At 42.9% G+C, this 17,978-nt stretch overlaps 1 protein-coding gene across 2 annotated transcripts in view; it reads right to left on the reverse strand.

Moving 5' to 3' along the window:
- The window catches only part of LOC138959465 (innexin unc-9-like), a 78,374-nt gene extending 77,573 nt beyond the window's left edge, over positions 1 to 801 (reverse strand). Inside the window, exon 1 of one of the 2 annotated variants that reach the window (XM_070330964.1) lies at positions 667 to 801. The gene's annotated coding sequence lies outside the window, so the exon portion shown is untranslated. The remainder of the gene's footprint in view (positions 1 to 666) is intronic. The other variant, XM_070330962.1, reaches the window with a different exon arrangement.
- Positions 802 to 17,978: the final 17,177 nt, after the last annotated feature.

Genomic DNA, 17,978 nt, shown 5'->3' on the forward strand with positions numbered 1-17,978 from the left:
TCTGAAAAAAATTGTCATTTCAAAGTTTTTTGGGGGGTAGTTTGACAAGCAAGTTCGGAATTGAAAACCTCATAGAAAAACAGTTTATTTCACTACAAGGTTTACTTTGGTTTTTGCGTGGCACATCAATATTTGTATAAATTTAAAAAATAATTGATGTTGACCATTCTTATATTATTCCATTTGATTTCTGTTTTTATAATCGGCATCCTCGCATGAAAATGGATTAGATCTAACCTAATCTAATCGCTATGCACATGCTCCATATACGATTGAACGGAATGTCTTCGTACTAAAAATTTCCCTTTGCTGCGATTGTGAGAAGGTTTTTCGGTTGTTCTTTTTTCTTCTTTTTTTTTCCCTTCTTTTTTTAGGTATCGCCGCCACCACTACCACCCCACCCCCTCCACGCCCCTACACCCACCCCTCCCCCTTTGTTTTATGTCAATAACGTAGTGACAGACAGTTTGCCTAACCGGACAATACGATGCGCCAAACGGAGTAAAGGTAAAATCACCAGTCAATTCATGCAGATGATAGCTGCGCCTGCCTCCTGCTCTGACACAAATCTCGTCATCAATGTGAGCATTAGGCCATGATCAACACAAACACCGACGAAAAGAAATTGCACCAAAAAATAGTAATGATAATCAAGACATTCATTACCTTTCGTCTGGCACAAATCGAAAGCAGCTGTGGAACCCAGCAAACTTTGTCACGGTGGAACCCTAAAAAGACAAACACACTCTCAGTGCTCACCGAGTCAAACCCTGGGCCAGAAAGAATGAGCAATGAGAGAATTTGGTGTCACACTGTTAAAAACGCAGTAGAGCGACTATCATCACATCACAAGAGACTCTGTCATCACTTTCATTGGAGACTGTTAACTTAATTGATAGATAGCTGATGGATCATGTCGGATGGTGATACGTATCATGGGGGGTACATGGTGCATGTAATACTGATAGACTGTAAGCCAGAAGTGCATTAGCCTGCATGTGTGACTGAGCACACATGTAAGAAAAGGATTTGTGCCAAGATATAAAAACATGCAGGTAGGTTGTTCTGCCAAGAGCATCCCAGATTATACAGGAAATAGCAGGATCTAGAGGGGGGGGGGGGGAGAGAGGGGGGGGGGGGGAGCGGGAGAGAAGGGAGTAAGATATGACTAGTGTTAGGAAACACTGAATTAAATTTAAAGTTGTGAAATACCGTTCACTTTGCGTATTCTGTCCAGGCGTGTGTGTGTGTCTGTCTGTCTGTCTGTCTGTCTGTCTGTCTGTCTGTCTCTCTCTCTCTCTCTCTCTCTCTCTCTCTCTCTCTCTCTCTCTCTCTCTCTCTCTCTCTCTCTCTCTCTCTCTGACTGTGTTTGGGGGTGGGGGTGGGGTGTTTATGGTTGGGTGCGTGTGAGTGCGTGCGTTAGTGTGGTTGGATGCATGCGCGCGCGTGTGTGTGTGTGGGAGTGCGTTTGAAACTGAAATGGTTGGTGTTATGGGTGTATTGGACTTTCCAAAATAACGTGCTTAACGACATAATCCGAAACCATGATTACACGTCATCACACGGCATATGCGAAACTGTCATTACACGCCAGCGCACAATTTATATTTCCTCTACTCCAGAACATATTCTTTGCAATAGCCTGCCTGCCGTCTAGGAATATTTTATGGGAAATATTCTGGCTGTGTCTGCTTCTGGTATCCTACCATTTGTTTTATAACCGTGTGCGTGATTTAAAAAAAAAAGTCTCCACAGACAGCGTGTATCGTGCATTAAAACTACAAGTCAGCGATAACTCAAATCTGATTTCCTGATAATATTCTCTGTTCGACGAGTGTGTGGAAACTGCGCAGAATGCCCAACATTTGCTGCAGGAAATGCTGACTTTTCGTCGATTCAGTTTAAATCTAAAGATTAAGCAACTTTCCATAGCAATCATTAATTTTCCCATGAAGAAACATTGCAGTGAAATTTCTTTGGCTTAATAACAGGTTTAGTGATCTATTCTAGCCTTGAATTTCGTTCACACGCACCTTACCTTCTCTCACTTGGTTCGAGTGCGTCGCGTTCCTTTTGCCGGAAGTGACAAACAATTGATAAATCTCAGCAAGGGACAATACTCTCATAGAATTGTTGGAACTTCACAACAGGTTCTTGGGGTGGGGTGGGCGGATTTTCCTCTCACTTTTTATTCATTTTATATCAACTTTGAGCGATCTTCATCTGTGACTTGGGATGCTTGTTGTCGTTCTTTAGTACTGGCTTCTTCTTTTTTTTCTCACACAAACACACTGCAATAAACGCTTGATACATTTTCCTGAATTATATACAAACTATGCGAGGGGAGCGGGGTGGGGGGCCCGGGGGGGGGGGGGGGGGGTGGGGGGGGGGGGGAGAGGGGATGTTGAATGCCTACAATAAATGAAAGCTTCCCGGGACCCTCTAGGTGGATCGTATGTGGGGTGTTCAAGTCGGATATATGCACTCGGCGTTAATAAAACCCTGGACAGATCTGTGATGGTTAACACGGGAAGGAAGGAATGCAGAAGTACTTGTGGACTAGCAACGGCCAAAAGGTACAACACATATTCTGGGGTTTATCTAAGTGTTATTTAGCATTAACGCTTCTTCTTGGATCAGACTCCCAGCGCATTCTGTATGCGTGTCCTCTCCTTGCCCCCCTGCGTGACCAGAGTTGGCCAGAGAGCACAACTACAGATACAAAACTGCGCGAAACTGTTAAAGACCTGCGAAAAAAATGGCCAGTTCATAACATCAGCACGCCTCACACTATGAGCAACACAACCTTCGAGCGCAGAAGAAGAAGAAGAAGAAGACTCGTATTTGTCGTCTCTCTGCACCTTTAACGATTAAAAAAGGACTTTCATTTATAAATGTTTTGACCAATATCTTGGCCAAATATTTCCTTCAACAAGTCAAAATATGTTTGATTTGTGGTTCATTTGCTGGTTAAGCAGGTTTGCATGTTGTTGTTGTTTTCGGGTTTATACATCTAAGCTGTTTTATAATGTATACATTTTATTGACATATTACTTATTTTTCTGTCTATTATTTGCACAACCGCTGCAGTGACTGCTTTATTCATGTTGAAGCCCTGTTTTAAATTTCTAAATCAACACGATGCTTATCTTTCATACCCTGTTTTAAAATTTACCTTTTACACTCCTGCGATAAGTTTCACTGTTGAAAAAAGTGCTCAAGAACGACTACTTAAAAATCAACACACCGAGACAAAGAGGCGGCACATTGTGTTTGACATGTACACCATGAATGACGTCACTGGTTAGAAACGTAAGGTATCGTGCACGTAGCAGACTGTATGCACTCACGTCTTCAGGTCAGTTATGGGTCATTGCATTGTCATATCCAATCTTCTGTGGTGTTATTTACAATGGTCAGATTATGGTCACCCTTGTGGTCAATCTCTCTCTCTCTCTCTCTCTCTCTCTCTCTCTCTGCCTCTCTCTCTCTCTCTCCCTCTGTGCCTCTCTCTCTCTCTCTCTCTCTCTCTCTCTCTCTCTCTCTCTCTCTCTCTCTCTCTCTCTCTTGTGTGTTTGTGCGTCCCAAGGACAGATTGTTTGAAAAGGTCCAGCCATAAATCTGTATCCTTGTAAAATAAAGTTCAGTTCAGTTCAGTTCAGTTTTCTCTCTCTCTCTCTCTCTCTCTCTCTCTCTCTCTCTCTCTCTCCCCCCCCCTCTCTCTCTCTCTCTCTCTCTCTCTCTCTCTCTCTCTCTCTCCCCCCTCTCTCTCTCTCTCTCTCTCTCTCTCTCTCTCTCTCTCTCTCTCTCTCTCTCTCTCTCTCTCTCTCTCTCTCTCTCTCTCTCTCTCTCTCTCTCTCTGTTCAGTGTGTAACTTCTTTGCTTCCTATTTACATGACAGATATAAATCTCAATATACTGCCCTAAACTGTAAAATATCTACTGAGGAGACTGTGAAATGCGGGGTGCCTCAAGGTTCAGTGCTTGGGCCGATCTTGTTCTGTCTGTATATCAATGATCTGCCACTGCACATTTCTGATAGTAATGTAAGAAGTGATTTTTTTGCTGACGATTCTTCTCTTCATGCAAGTGGAAAGTCTGTTCCAGTAATAGAGTCCTCCCTTCAAACAGCTTTAAATGATGTAAATAACTGCTGTAGTGCTAATGCTATGCTTGTCCATCCAATAAAAACTAAAAGTATGGTAATTGCAACCAGACAAAAACACCAGATTTCTCCACTCAAACTAAATCTTACTATTGATACGCAATCAATTGAACAAGTTCAACAGCATCGCGTTTTAGGGGTAATTATTGATTGTGAATTCAAGTGGCAGGCACAATTACAGCATATTTGCAAGAAAGTAGCCAAGAACGTTTTCCTCCTATCCAAGTTAAAGCAATTTACGGACAGAAGGACTCTGGAAATGTTCCACCATGCTCATGTAATGCCTCACATTAATTATGTTTCGACGCTCTGGGATGGCAGCAGTGATGTCCACTTGAAAAAGTTAGACTCTCTCTATCGTCGCTCGACCAAACTCATCGTAAAGGATAATGCCTCAACAGATATGAAATTAAAAATGCTTAACTTTCTTCCAGTGGAAAAGCATCTCAAGTTAAACAAAGCCATTTTCATGCATAAATTGTATTACGATAAAGTGCCGATTTACATTACATCATTATTTAATAAAGCTACCCACAGATATGGGTCGGTCAACTTGATCCCACCGATTCCACGAATTGACCTGTATAAGACCAGTCTTGCTTTTTCGGGTACTTCAGTTTGGAATTCGCTTCCATCATCCTTTAAGCACTTAAAGTCATTAAAAAGTTTTAAAAAATGTGTTAAAAACCACTTAATGTCTGAGTACTTTAACGCCTTTTGATTTACCACACTTAGTATTACGTCAAAGATATGCTGCGCATTGTATGTTCTGAACATATTTTTGTTGTACTATTGCTACATGTTCGATTGCTACCAGCTTGTATTCATAATTACCTGCATAGTATGCATTTGATTTTATGAATAACCACATATGTATGCTCTTCATGCCTCATCTTCATCATCATCATTATCATCATCATCATCGTCAGCATCATCGTCATCTTTATTATCACGTGCTGAAGTTTTCCGACCTCCTTTTGTTGGTTAACTTTTAAATTTTTAATTTTTTAATTATATAATTGTGTGTCTATGCGTCCCAATGACAGATTGTAAGAAAAGGCGTAGCCTTAAATCTTAATCCTTGTTAAATAAAGTTCAATTCAATTCAATTCAATTCTCTCTCTCTCTCTCTCCATAATTATTTACATATGATTCTTTGATATAATCTACCATAATTTCTAATGAAACACAATGCATCTTGAATTGTCTTATTGATTGCTCGACATGTTGATCATGTAATTTGTAATGTACTTAACTTAAGTTCTATATCTTCTTGTTGTTGAGTTACCCCTCAGTGGAGGAGGGCCGGATGGAAAAAAAATCATGTTTGCTTTTTCTGTCACCCTCGACAAATAAAATTCAATTCAATTCACCTCCCCCCAACGAACTTTTAAAAAACCCAACTAAATCAGAATCCTGACAATAATAAGATATGTATTATTCGAAGGAGATTACCTTAGCTGTAACCGTTGATCATTTGAGAGTAATTGATACTGGGGTCAGCCGTCGTTTGGTGTGCGTGTGTATGTGTGTGTGTCGGTGTCGGTGTCGGTGTCGATGTGGGTGTGTGTGTGGGGGTGTGTGTGTTTGTTGTTTTTTGTTTTCAAACTTTTTTTGTTATTCTCACCTGCAAAGAGCTACACTCACTTGAGTTAACGGACGTGAGAACCAGCTGACCTACATAGACACGTGACCTCTGTGACTCTTCAACTTCATTTTGCCCGTCACACCATCATCAAGATTTTGCCGAGACAAGCGCATGTAGGTTATCAGCTAACTTATATCTGTACCCTTGTTTGAACTAGACTTTCACGACGTTCTGTGGTTTTCTTTATATCACTGCAGTGCGTGCTCAATCATGTTATTTTGCCTTCATTTGTGAATGCGTGATATATTGTGTAAAAAATTCCATCTCACACGGCATTAATAGGTAACATGCGCCTTGAGTCGCCTTGTGTGGTGAGATACGTGCGCGATATAAATCCTCGTAAATAAATAAATAAATAAAATTTGATTCTGGTCATCATCAAGTGTTAGCGTGTTACAGGTTTACAGGTCATAATTATGCAAACACGCAGTCTTTGCATAACCTCTTATATTTGGTCTTTGGTAAATAGGTCCCTGGGTAAACCAATATTGTCTTCAAGACATAAAGCGTACTTCTAAAAAAAACTAAGTTTAAACAGCGGTCATTTGGTCCGGGAAAGCAGGCACACTAAAGTACAATAACATTTAGTAGTACATTTATTTTGATACGATAGACTGCCACATGCAATCACAACCGGTAGGACTAACCGCTTAACAATTTCGTTTCCAGTATTTTCAATCTAAAACCGGTATAATGCCAAAATTGTCCGTTTAAAGCGAACACTAACACAGTGCAAGTATACTGTCCTGATAATTTCAGAATCTGGGGCAGCTTGCAGAGTACAATAAGTTAACACTTTTTTCACTTGTGTAGTTCATTGTACTACGTACACTATCACCACTCTGCGTGTTAGCTGATTGGGAAGTAGTTTGTTCTCAGGTTGCATTTTACGACTCATAAACAAGTACTACATGTGTTTGACCTGTTTTAACCGTATGGCCTGTCATGTGCACATGTGCTTTCCCGACCTCTATTCGTTCCTTCCTTTGTCTGTCGGTCGGTCTGTCTGTCTGTAGGTCTGTCATTTCCAGTGCAGTCTCTGTCCGTCATGCCTGTGGCTCTCTTGCGCATTCATCTTCTTCTAATTGTCCATCCGTGTGTTAATATTGCTGCCATTCTGTTTAAATCGGTCGCTCTGTCTTTTCGTCCGTCTGTCCATCTATCTGTCTGTGTCTTTTGCCAAATCAAAAGAGTGGACGGGATACAGTATGGCAATAATTCGTAGTTTTATTTATTTATTTATTTATTTATTAAATTTTATTCAGTTTGTGTGTTTGTTTGTTTCCGATGTGTTACGTGCAGTGCAGCAAGCACGGCAGAACTTTTTGCACTTTCGTCCCTTTACACAGCTAATTTGAGACCTAAGCTAGTTTTGCTTAGCCTCCTGGCAACCCGTTATCCGCTTATCTGGGTACCGTCAAAGGGCTGTCTGGGATCGTTGCCAGGTCTTCGATGAGGTTAGATCACAATGTACCTGACAAGGGGGAGGTTAGTGTCACAAAGGGAGATACGTGTTTATGTTAACCAGGGAAAGTGTATTGCCTACACTAAAACTGACCTCCTTCCCCGAGGCCGTTGAACCTAGCTGTAGTTGTGTTACCGCGTTGACTGACCGCTGGCCGAAGGATACACGTCATTGGGGTCAGTTGTTATCACGGTGGCAAACATCGGACCATCCCTGTGTCCACAGCGGAGCGTCACAAACTTGTTGACCATCGGCCGGTGTCCGATGAAAGCTCAGTGCTGTCTGAAGTGTTGACTTTCTGGATTTCCTCGGCTTTTCTCAACGATTCTCTCAGTTGCCGAGCGCGACCTTGCATGCATGGTGGAAGGCGTTAAGGTGTTTAGTTGAGGTGGGGGGGTGGGGGTGGGGGTCAGTCTGTGTGTTGTGTGTCTGTATGTCTGTATGTCTGGCTGTCTGGCTGTGTCTAAGTCTGTGTGCATCTGTAGCATATGAGTCAGTTTCCGGCTGGACTTACGTGGTTTTTTCTGTCTGTATGTCCACCTGTCCGTCTTTTCGTTTCTGTCGTTTCTTCCCTTTCCTCTTCTTTTTCGTTTTTCTTTCTTTCTTTCTTATGGCCCGGGCAGTCCTCAAAACTTACTTTTTATTTCACAGAACTGCGTCCCAATCTCGCAACAGAAATGTCCTGGAAAGGAGTGTCAGATGCTTCGAGGCTCAACCAGTGCTATTTATGATCCATAACTGTTAACCTCCAGATTCGCCCTATCTACTACGAATTGCCGATAGATGGAGTGATAAACGTGGACAAATAAGGAAGGTTTGAAGGACACCGGAATGTTTGGCAGAGGTCAAGCGTGTCTTCAGGACATGGAACTGTCTCGGTCGTGAACATCAAACATATCTCATGACTGATTGGCAATGACAGAGGAAGTGACCGATCAGTGGACCTCGACATTCTGCCTTTAGCGAAATATCTCATGCGAAGATATCTCATCCATATTTATTTATGTCGAAAGTAATGACTTGGTCCTGTTAACTAATTTATGTAGACAGTCAGCTCGCAGCGGTCGTTAAGTTTGATGTGTAAGTTTTACAAATTCCAAAGCTTCTGCCGCGAGGACAAATATGAATATTTTTAGAAATATCTGTACAAGATCTCTCTTTAATTTGATATATGTGTCCATAATGTCGTCAATTTATTCTATGTTGTTCTTCTGTAGTGTTTCTATGTTACTTTTCAGCGTAAGATACGTTCTTGTAACACTTGACTATTGTAGATCATATTGTTTATAACATAGGGAGGTGAAAGATTGTGTCAATCAAGAAAGTTTCAGCGTAAGATACGTTCTTGTAACACTTGACTATTGTACATCATATTGTTTATAACATAGGGAGGTGAAAGATTGTGTCAATCAAGAAAGTTTCAGCGTAAGATACGTTCTTGTAACACTTGACTATTGTAGATCATATTGTTTATAACATAGGGAGGTGAAAGATTGTGTCAATCAAGAAAGTTTCAAGTAGTTGTCCATATGTCGGTTCAGGGAAACCCTCATGGCTTTTAGTTGGTTTTGTTTTGACAACAGGTTCAGTGAAACTTTAAACAGTTTTTTTTTATTCAGATACATGAATACAAAGCCATGGAGTGTATGATGCGATAAAGGAGCACAACAAGATGAACTTAACAATGTGCTCTTAGAAACCAAAGAATAATGTGGCGGACGATATTGTAAATGCATAATATTTAAACCAATCAAAACAACAGCAACGACAACGACAACTACAACAAAAAACTGCACAGAAACACACAAAATATGGAGTATTACATACAGAGGTTGAAACGTTCCTGATTTACACAATAAAGCTCTTTTAATGACAGACCATATCGCTTTAAAACTACAAAATGGAAAACTATATACAAACAGCAGCAACACCTCTTTTTTTCTTAAAAAATAAAAGCGACCAAAGCCTCACTATGCTGAAGGACGAGCGAGTGTTACAAGAGTGCTGTGTCCCTGACACTGCTGTCTTCACGGGACACAAGGTGTTGACAATCTACACTGTCTGTCCCTTCATGCACTAGGGGGATCATCGTGCATAGGGGGGGGGGGGGTGCGGGAGGGGCGGTGTAGAGGGGGGGGGAGGATAATCCCTCTCTCCCCTCTCCTCTTCCCTTCTTCGTCCTTTGCGTCATAATGCGAGGCAAAGCGCCAGCCAGCAAAGCTGATGCAATGGTCCATTTTGGCAAGCTGAAGAAAGATCTTTTATTTTTTAGTACCAATTTCCGAATAAAACTATTTTTAGCTGACTCCCTTGTGATCCAAAAGATGAGATTTGCTATGTAATTGTCAATTAAGGCATTTATCCCTTGAGGATTTCCCAGGACTCCAATTTTTGTTTGGCAGATTTTGATTTTAGTTTGGCAGTTTTCAATATTTGGTCGGCGACACAACAACCATGCATTAACCTACATCCTTTGGTTGGAACATGGCTAATTGGCTGCTCGGTAATATTTCCTGCGGCCAATTTGTCGACATTGCTGTCAAAATGTTGGCAACTGTCCGAAGTTTCAATCAATCAATCAATATGAAGCTTATATAGCGCGTATTCCGTGGGTACAGTTCTAAGCGCTTGTCGAAGAGTTGTCAACACAGGACTAACAAAGAAACTAACATCTTCAGACGGACACGAACCCTATCACACACTAGCAAACCCTGGTAAACAAACAACTGTTTAACAACAATGTACACATCAATAGCTAGGTCAAACAAAATAATATTAAGCACAAAGAAAACACATCTCACAGAGCACAGCACAAGAATGTCTTTTGGGGCACAGCACATCACGTCGAGCATGAAAGTCGCAGCCAGCTACGGGAAGAACTGAGTCTTCAACCTACTCTTGAACGCGTCAAGAGAGGGGCTCTGGCGAAGCTCAAGCGGCAGGGAGTTCCAGACGGAGGGGCCCGCGGAGGGAAATGCACGCTGACCAGCAGATGCGAGTTTCGAGCGAGGGATGTGGAGGCGGAGAGGGTCAGCAGCAGAACGAAGGGGACGGTCGGAGGGCTGGGTGTACAGGTCCAGGGAGGATTGAAGGTACTCGGGAGCAGAGTCGTTGAGACACTTGTAGACCAGAGTGGACAGTTTGTAGGAGATTCGGGTGTTGACAGGGAGCCAGTGCAAGGAGCGAAGTAGGGGGGTGATGTGGTCTCGCTTCGTCTTCCTCAGCGTCAGCCTGGCAGCGGCGTTCTGGACTCGTTGTAGGCCATGAATGGATGAGGCGGGGAGGCCAGCCAGAAGGGAGTTGCAGTAGTCCAGACGACTGAAGATGAGGGAGACAACCAGCTTGACACAGGCGTCGTGGGTGAGGTAGCGACGGATGGAGGCGATGCGTCGTAGGTGGAAAAAGCAGGTCTTGATGATGAAGGAGATGTGTGTCTGCATGGAGAGAGTGGAGTCGAGAAAGACGCCAAGGCTCTTGACAGCAGGGGAGAATGGAACAGTCGCGTCATCCAGCTGGAGGTCGGTCACAGTGAGGGAAGCAATCTTCTGTCGTGTTCCAACGAGAAGGGCCTCCGTCTTCTCACTGTTCAGCTTCAGCTTGTTCTCAGTCATCCAGTTCTTGATGTCAGTGAAACAACTGGAGATGGATCCAAGGAGATCGTCAACGTCCTCCGGCTTGGCGCTGTTCTGGAGCTGCGTGTCATCGGCAAAGGAGTTGTAGTTCAGGCCGTGGCATTCGATGACCAGGGAGAGGGGTTGGGTGTACAGGGTGAAAAGGACAGGGCCGAGGACAGATCCTTGTGGGACGCCGAAGCGGACAGGGACAGGCTGAGAAGAGAACGAATCAGTGGTGACAGTCTGAGAGCGGTTCTGGAGGTAGTTCCTAAACCAAGAGAGGGCGGTGTCGTGAATGCCGAACGTGGAACTGAGGCGATCGACGAGTAGCTGGTGGTCGATCGTGTCGAAGGCCGCGGAAAGGTCCAGCAGCACAAGGGCAGAGACGAGACCGCTATCTGTTGCGTTCAGGAGGTCCGTGGTGATTCGCATCACTTCGCTCCCATCGTGATAAATGTTCAGCAGCTCTCTCGAAATGACAGCAACGTTTTCGGCGACTTGACAGAATTGTCAGCGTTTTGCCGATCGCCGACGTCAAACATCCCTGTTGTATAAATTGTGTCGATGGCAAGTTTTGCTTCACTTTATGGCGACCACACAGATAATAACGAGAATAAAAGAAATTGGTGGTATTCATTTCTGCTGTTGATTGCAATCCAATACAGTCGTACTATGCTCTTTTATCGTTGCATGTAAACATCATTCTGTTATTTTAATTAAACGTTTAAAACATCAAAACAAAACAAAAGTTAGTTTTTTTTTACAGAGCAGAAAATAGATGTGCCTAGCGTACAATACAATATTACTGATAAAGGGCGCGGACGTAGGCCTAAATAAATTGCATTCTTGCCTCGTGGGAATTCTCTAACGGAACGGGAGAAAGTTACAATTTTCCAATTGACAATTATCCTCCGGCGACGCGCGTAGCAAGTGTTTCACAGAAATGTACCGTTTGAAGTATCCACACACGTTTTCACAAAACTTAAACGCCTGGCGTTAATTCCGTTAAATATGTGGCGCTAAAAAAACGCATTTCGATTTTACCTCTATTCAAAGCAGGGCTCCCCATAGAGCACGTGCCTGTGTCCTATACGCACTAGAAGCCGAAATCACGTACTAGAAATTCATGGAGGGGGTCCCGGGACGCACTAAACCTACAAAGAGCGGGTCCCGGGACGCACTCAATTTCCTCTGCAGTGCGTCCCGTATACTCTTTTCAGATTTTAGTCGTCAGCTAAGTCAAAGTGCAAACACAAATTATCCCCTTTTCACGCGGGAACAAAGTGTTCGTGTGTGTTGCATTTGCAAGTGTCCTCCTCGAATATTCTGGTAATAAAAAAACCCACATTATTCGCGATCACAATGCGTTATATGTAAATAGGGGGTTTGGGGACCCGGGACTCTTAATTTGGACCCTCTAAAACATTAAAAGTGGGGGACCCGGGACCCTCCAGAACGGGTGTTCGTGGGGAGCCCTGAATCAAAGGGATACGTTTTTCACAGAATCTGTTTGAACTCAATTAAAGATGCAGTCTTTCCTGTGTTAGCCATCTTCCCAGACATCATTGATCTCTCCAAGCAGCCTTCCCCTTGAAGACATTCCAACAATCAACATTCTGACTGTTTGCTGACCGGCACGGTTGGCCTAGTGGTAAGGCGTCCGCCCCGTGATCGGGAGGTCGTGGGTTCGAACCCCGACCGGGTCATACTAAAGACTTTAAAATTGGCAATCTAGTGGCTGCTCCGCCTGGCGTCTGGCATTATGGGGTTAGTGCTAGGACTGGTTGGTCCGGTGTCAGAATAATGTGACTGGGTGAGACATGAAGCCTGTGCTGCGACTTCTGTCTTGTGTGTGGCGCACGTTATATGTCAAAGCAGCACCGCCCTGATATGGCCCTTCGTGGTGGACTGGGCGTTAAGCAAACAAACAAACAAACAAACAAACAAACAAACAAACAAAAAAAGACTGTTTGCTGAGTGAGCTTTCTTTGTGAAGTAATTTCTTAAAATGCCACTAGTTACTTTTACGAAATGAAACAAAGATCAAATTGAGCATATACAGCAGCCAGGCTGCTTCTTTATGGTATGTGCCCAAGTCAAAGGATGTTCTTATCTCCTGTAAACGCCAAGTCAGATCTAAGATGTAACGTGAGCGGGCAATGATTTTGTCTTTCATGTTGAGTCCTTTAACCCCACAAGTCAATGAATTCTGTCTCAACTTGAAATAAAGTTTGTGTTTTTAGTGTCTGCTCATGTAAGCAATGCTTGGATCGTGATCTTAAAGGCTTTATTCTAGTCGCGGTCAAGTAAAATCCATTCTTGTTTGCTTTTGATGTTTGGGTTTTATTAAACATGGCGGATGAATAGCAATGCGGATCAAAGCTACTTGAAGAATTTTACAACGGGATTTGTTGTGTTAACATTACGTTACGTCAGCTTTGTGACCGTCAGACATTGTTTGGTGCGTGCGTGCGTGCGTGTGTGTGTGTGTGTGTGTTTCTGTGCGCTCGTGCATGCATCAGCCTGTCTGTCTGTCTTTATTGTCATATTGATGTCTTGTCGTTTGCTGTTCATGTTTCAAGACATTTAACCTTGCCATTCCAAACCCACAAATTATCGATAATAACTTGCTGAAACTGCGCATGTGCGCATCAGACATACATCTACAACGCATGCTGTATTAAATATCGTTATGAATCCTTTTTTTTTTTTGGGGGGGGGGGGGGGGAGGGGGCACAAGAGATTAATCATTGTCTCAGCAAATCTGTAGGCAGTCTGGAAGCAATATTTTCGCAGGTATTCCCGAAGCTTCACGGTCATATTTAAACTCTTTGCTCCGAATACAATTGATAATGCGCAGGCGTTTCAGGTCAATAACTCTGCGTCAGTCACCACAGTTTAGTTTCTTTCCACATACGGGCAGTTGTCCAAAGCAGTGTCCCACCCAAGAAGATGCAACGTCGTTACTTTGGTAAGTCTGTGTGACAACACCCTGACAGATCCCGCGTGGTTAAAAAACAAACGATACTGACACCTGCTGTGATGTTGGTCTGTCAGGCACTGATAATTGCTTTCTTTATCTGAGGATTATATCTTGCCAGGTTGCGTGCGAAGTTGCTCAGCTCTCGCGATCAGAGACAAGAATTCAGAAGTTGCTCAAGTAGATCATCTTACAAGTAGATGCGCGTGTGTGTGCGTGCGTGGTCGCGTGTGTCTGTCGGTCTGTTTGTCTGTCTGTATTTCAACGAGTGTGTGTCTGTGTAAGTCTATCGGTCGGTGTCTATGGTGAGTCTGCATGTTTGTCTGTCTGTCTATCTGTCTGTCTGTCTGTGTATACGTAGATGCATGCCCGTGTCTGTCTGTGTATACGTAGATGGATGCCCGTGTCTGTCTGTGTATACGTAGATGGATGCCCGTGTCTGTCTGTGTATACGTAGATGGATGCCCGTGTCTGTCTGTGTATACGTAGATGGATGCCCGTGTCTGTCTGTGTATACGTAGATGGATGCCCGTGTCTGTCTGTGTATACGTAGATGGATGCCCGTGTCTGTCTGTGTATACGTAGATGGATGCCCGTGTCTGTCTGTGTATACGTAGATGGATGCCCGTGTCTGTCTGTGTATACGTAGATGGATGCCCGTGTCTGTCTGTGTATACGTAGATGGATGCCCGTGTCTGTCTGTGTATACGTAGATGGATGCCCGTGTCTGTCTGTGTATACGTAGATGGATGCCCGTGTCTGTCTGTGTATACGTAGATGGATGCCCGTGTCTGTCTGTGTATACGTAGATGGATGCCCGTGTCTGTGTATACGTAGATGGATGCCCGTGTCTGTCTCTGTGTCTCTGATCTCCACATGTGTGCAACGCGGATGACAGGGATCATCAGTTCAAAACAACAATTTATGTGTGCATTCAACCCCGTCATGAGCGATTTTTCAATACGCCGTACATTGACCGATAAACTCCAAAACCGTTAGAACGCCACGACTTTTTTTTCGGTAGTCCCGAACAATTTATGTCAGAGTGCCAATTAGAAGACAATGACAACTCTGAGGCACTGACCATAAACAATATGTTTTGAAGGAGGACCTCTCGTGTCCTTGTAGTGACCTTGCCCGTTGTAAACTTATATTCTGCGGTTTGGTTCTTTGTCTTTTGACAGGGGCATTCGGTATGAAGTTTACATGAAAGACAAAATCCAAAAACAAAGAGACTGCCAACGTTCCAAAATTCAGAATCAAAAAACAAGAAAGGTAGGTTGTTGGAACGTTTGTTATTGACAAAACCATACAATACATTCACAGATATTTCGACCCAACGGTCTTTTAAGTGAACAGACAAACAAATATTCACACAAAACTTATTTTGATAGTTCTATCAGTTTACGTCCACTCGTCAGGAAGCCGAGCGAATGAATCATTAATATCTGTGAATGTATTGTTTTATCAATAACAAACGTTCCAACAACCTACCTTTCTTGTTTTTTGATTCTTTATTACATGATAGACAGTTATTACAGGTGACAATTTTGTCGGTCTCCGACCTTTGTGGAAACAAGGCCACAACGCATAGTAAAAGGCATATCGCCATGGGTCTGTTTGTATTTCTGCCTTGCTACTTTTATCACTGTGTATCAGTGTGTCTGTCTCTATGCATGTGTGTGCGTCTGTTTCTATGTCTTCGTAAATCATGATCTGCTGTCTGTCTGTCTGTCTGTCTGTCTGTCTGCCTGTCTGTCTGTCTGTCTGTCTGTCCCTATCTACGTCTGACCCTGTTGATGTTTTAGCACCAACAAATTAGAACCAGTCGTTATGCATTGTTCTTTTCTTTTTTTATGTAATTTTATAGGGGAAGGACCCATGATACGGACCCATTTCTATTTCATGCTCACAGTTATGCTTCATTTTTTCTCACGAAGAAGTTTTGTGCGTGAATTCAGAAAGTTACTGTCACTGTTTTGTTGTGTCTTCACAATTATGCCACTGATACATAGCAAGCCTTCATAAATGATGGATGATTACGATGTCTGCAAAAGTGAAATGACGCCAGTAATTCTACAGGTCAAGACGGAAGAGTGAAATGATACATGTCATGCAGTGGGCTTATACTAAAGTACATCCGTATTTTTCTTAAGCTAGTTTGTTTGCCCATACATGTATCCGGAATAAAGCCAAACAAAGTTGAGCATTATGATAATGTCCTCGTCAACCCCGGAGGTGTGTCAGTGTCGAATTCTGTACTTTTATTTTATAACTGAAATTCAGTGAGAGGTTTGCGTCAGAACGTGTTGCGGTACATGCATCTCTACATGTAAGCACTCATCTGATTCGCTGGGAGTGTCAATGATCGACGCACTCAAAACCATTTACAGTTATTTTAGAACGGAAGATAGCATAGTGTTCCGCTTGTATGCTAGTCTATTGAAATTTACTTAAGTTTACACGCCAGAACCAACCATTCCGCCCTTGTGGTCGGCTGGGCGTTAAGCAAACAAACAAACAAACCATTGCATGAAGTGTTCTCAACGTCACAGTCCCCAAAGCTAATGTCAAAGTATTTGGGTGTCATAGGGATGCAGCAATTATGCTACCGCGCTCCGCTCTCTCTCTCTCTCTCTCTCTCTCTCTCTCTCTCTCTCTCTCTCTCTCTCTCTCTCTCTCTCTCTCCCCCCCCCCCCCCCCCGTAATTAAAGAAAACCTGCTCTGTTCAAGTCATAAATGATACGTTGTCGTCTAGCTTTAAAGAAAGTGGGTGTTAGTGGATGATATTAAAAGAACACCACGATAAACGGAAACTATCTTTGTCGTATTTATCGCATTCTGCCGCTGACATTTGGCAGCGACTGAACTTGACAAGAAAAGAACCGGTGTAGTCTACATAGATTAGGACAACCAATTTTAGAACGACTCACTCCAGCGGATACATTTTTCTGATGGGAAAACTGAAGGAATATAACAAGACACACACACACACAAACCATGACAGTGGGTATTTTACTAGGTGTTTGAACCTACCCTTTGCTGCAAGTCACTGTAAGGTTTACATCAGAATGTATACATGTATGTTTACATGTAAACACCTATCACATTCGCTGGGAGTGCCGTGTCCTGGTAAATTTATACTATCATGTTCCGCTGGAATGCTAATTATCTTCTTTTTTTGCGTCAGTCAGAACAAACAATTCATGAGTGCTCAAAGTACCCAAACTGAAATATGTAGAAGTAGGCCTACTTGCGTTTACCACCGTGTGACCTCGTGCAAATTTCCGAAGTGTTTGCATCAGAATCTGACAGCTTCTATAACAGTAGCGGAAAGAAAACCCTGTGCTAAATGTACATTAATTCACAGTAAGATCAGCGTAACTCGAATCTACTTTCCAGTCTGCGTGAAAAGCATCAAGTTGCTTGCAGCAGAGGCTTGCTAATTAATTCCAGGGACCTGTACACATTTTAACTGGCTACAAAGGAGAGGCTTTTTCGCGAAAAAGGATAAGCAGTAATAATTCTGTCTCATTCAAGTGCAAACTGCTCAAAAGATTTCGTCAGAACCTGCCTAACTGTTTGTCTGTCGTTCTGTTTTACTGTGTGTATTTCTGTCTGAACATACGTGCGTGTGTACATGTGCGTAGTGTAATAAAGTACAATGTGTAGGGTAGTTATGGTGCGCCAAATTGATATTACTATCGTTAACTGTTATATAGGGTTTTGAAACTATCGTTAACTGTTATCACAGAGTTTTCTAGAAACACAATTTAAAAAACTACAACAATAGTTATTGACCGTTCTTCTGTTGTCGTCAAGTTCTCAAATCATCGTTGAGTTTGTTTAATATTAGCTTTATCATATCATTTGTACTTTCGGCCGTACCGTTTTCCACGTGTGCGGTTTGAAGACGGTAGGCCTACTGAATATTCGCGGAAAAGACCATGACAGACGCACTACACAAAACAGTGGGGGTTTTTTCAAAACAAACACAAATTTGAACAACGTGACATCCCCCACGACGCGTTTTGGAAAACACTGCATGCTTTCGCATCGTGTTTTGGGTACTGGACGGGTCAACCTGACACTGACCGTTGCCCACT

Source organism: Littorina saxatilis, linkage group LG2 (genome assembly GCF_037325665.1).
Source record: "Littorina saxatilis isolate snail1 linkage group LG2, US_GU_Lsax_2.0, whole genome shotgun sequence".
In the NCBI taxonomy this organism is placed as follows: domain Eukaryota; kingdom Metazoa; phylum Mollusca; class Gastropoda; order Littorinimorpha; family Littorinidae; genus Littorina; species Littorina saxatilis.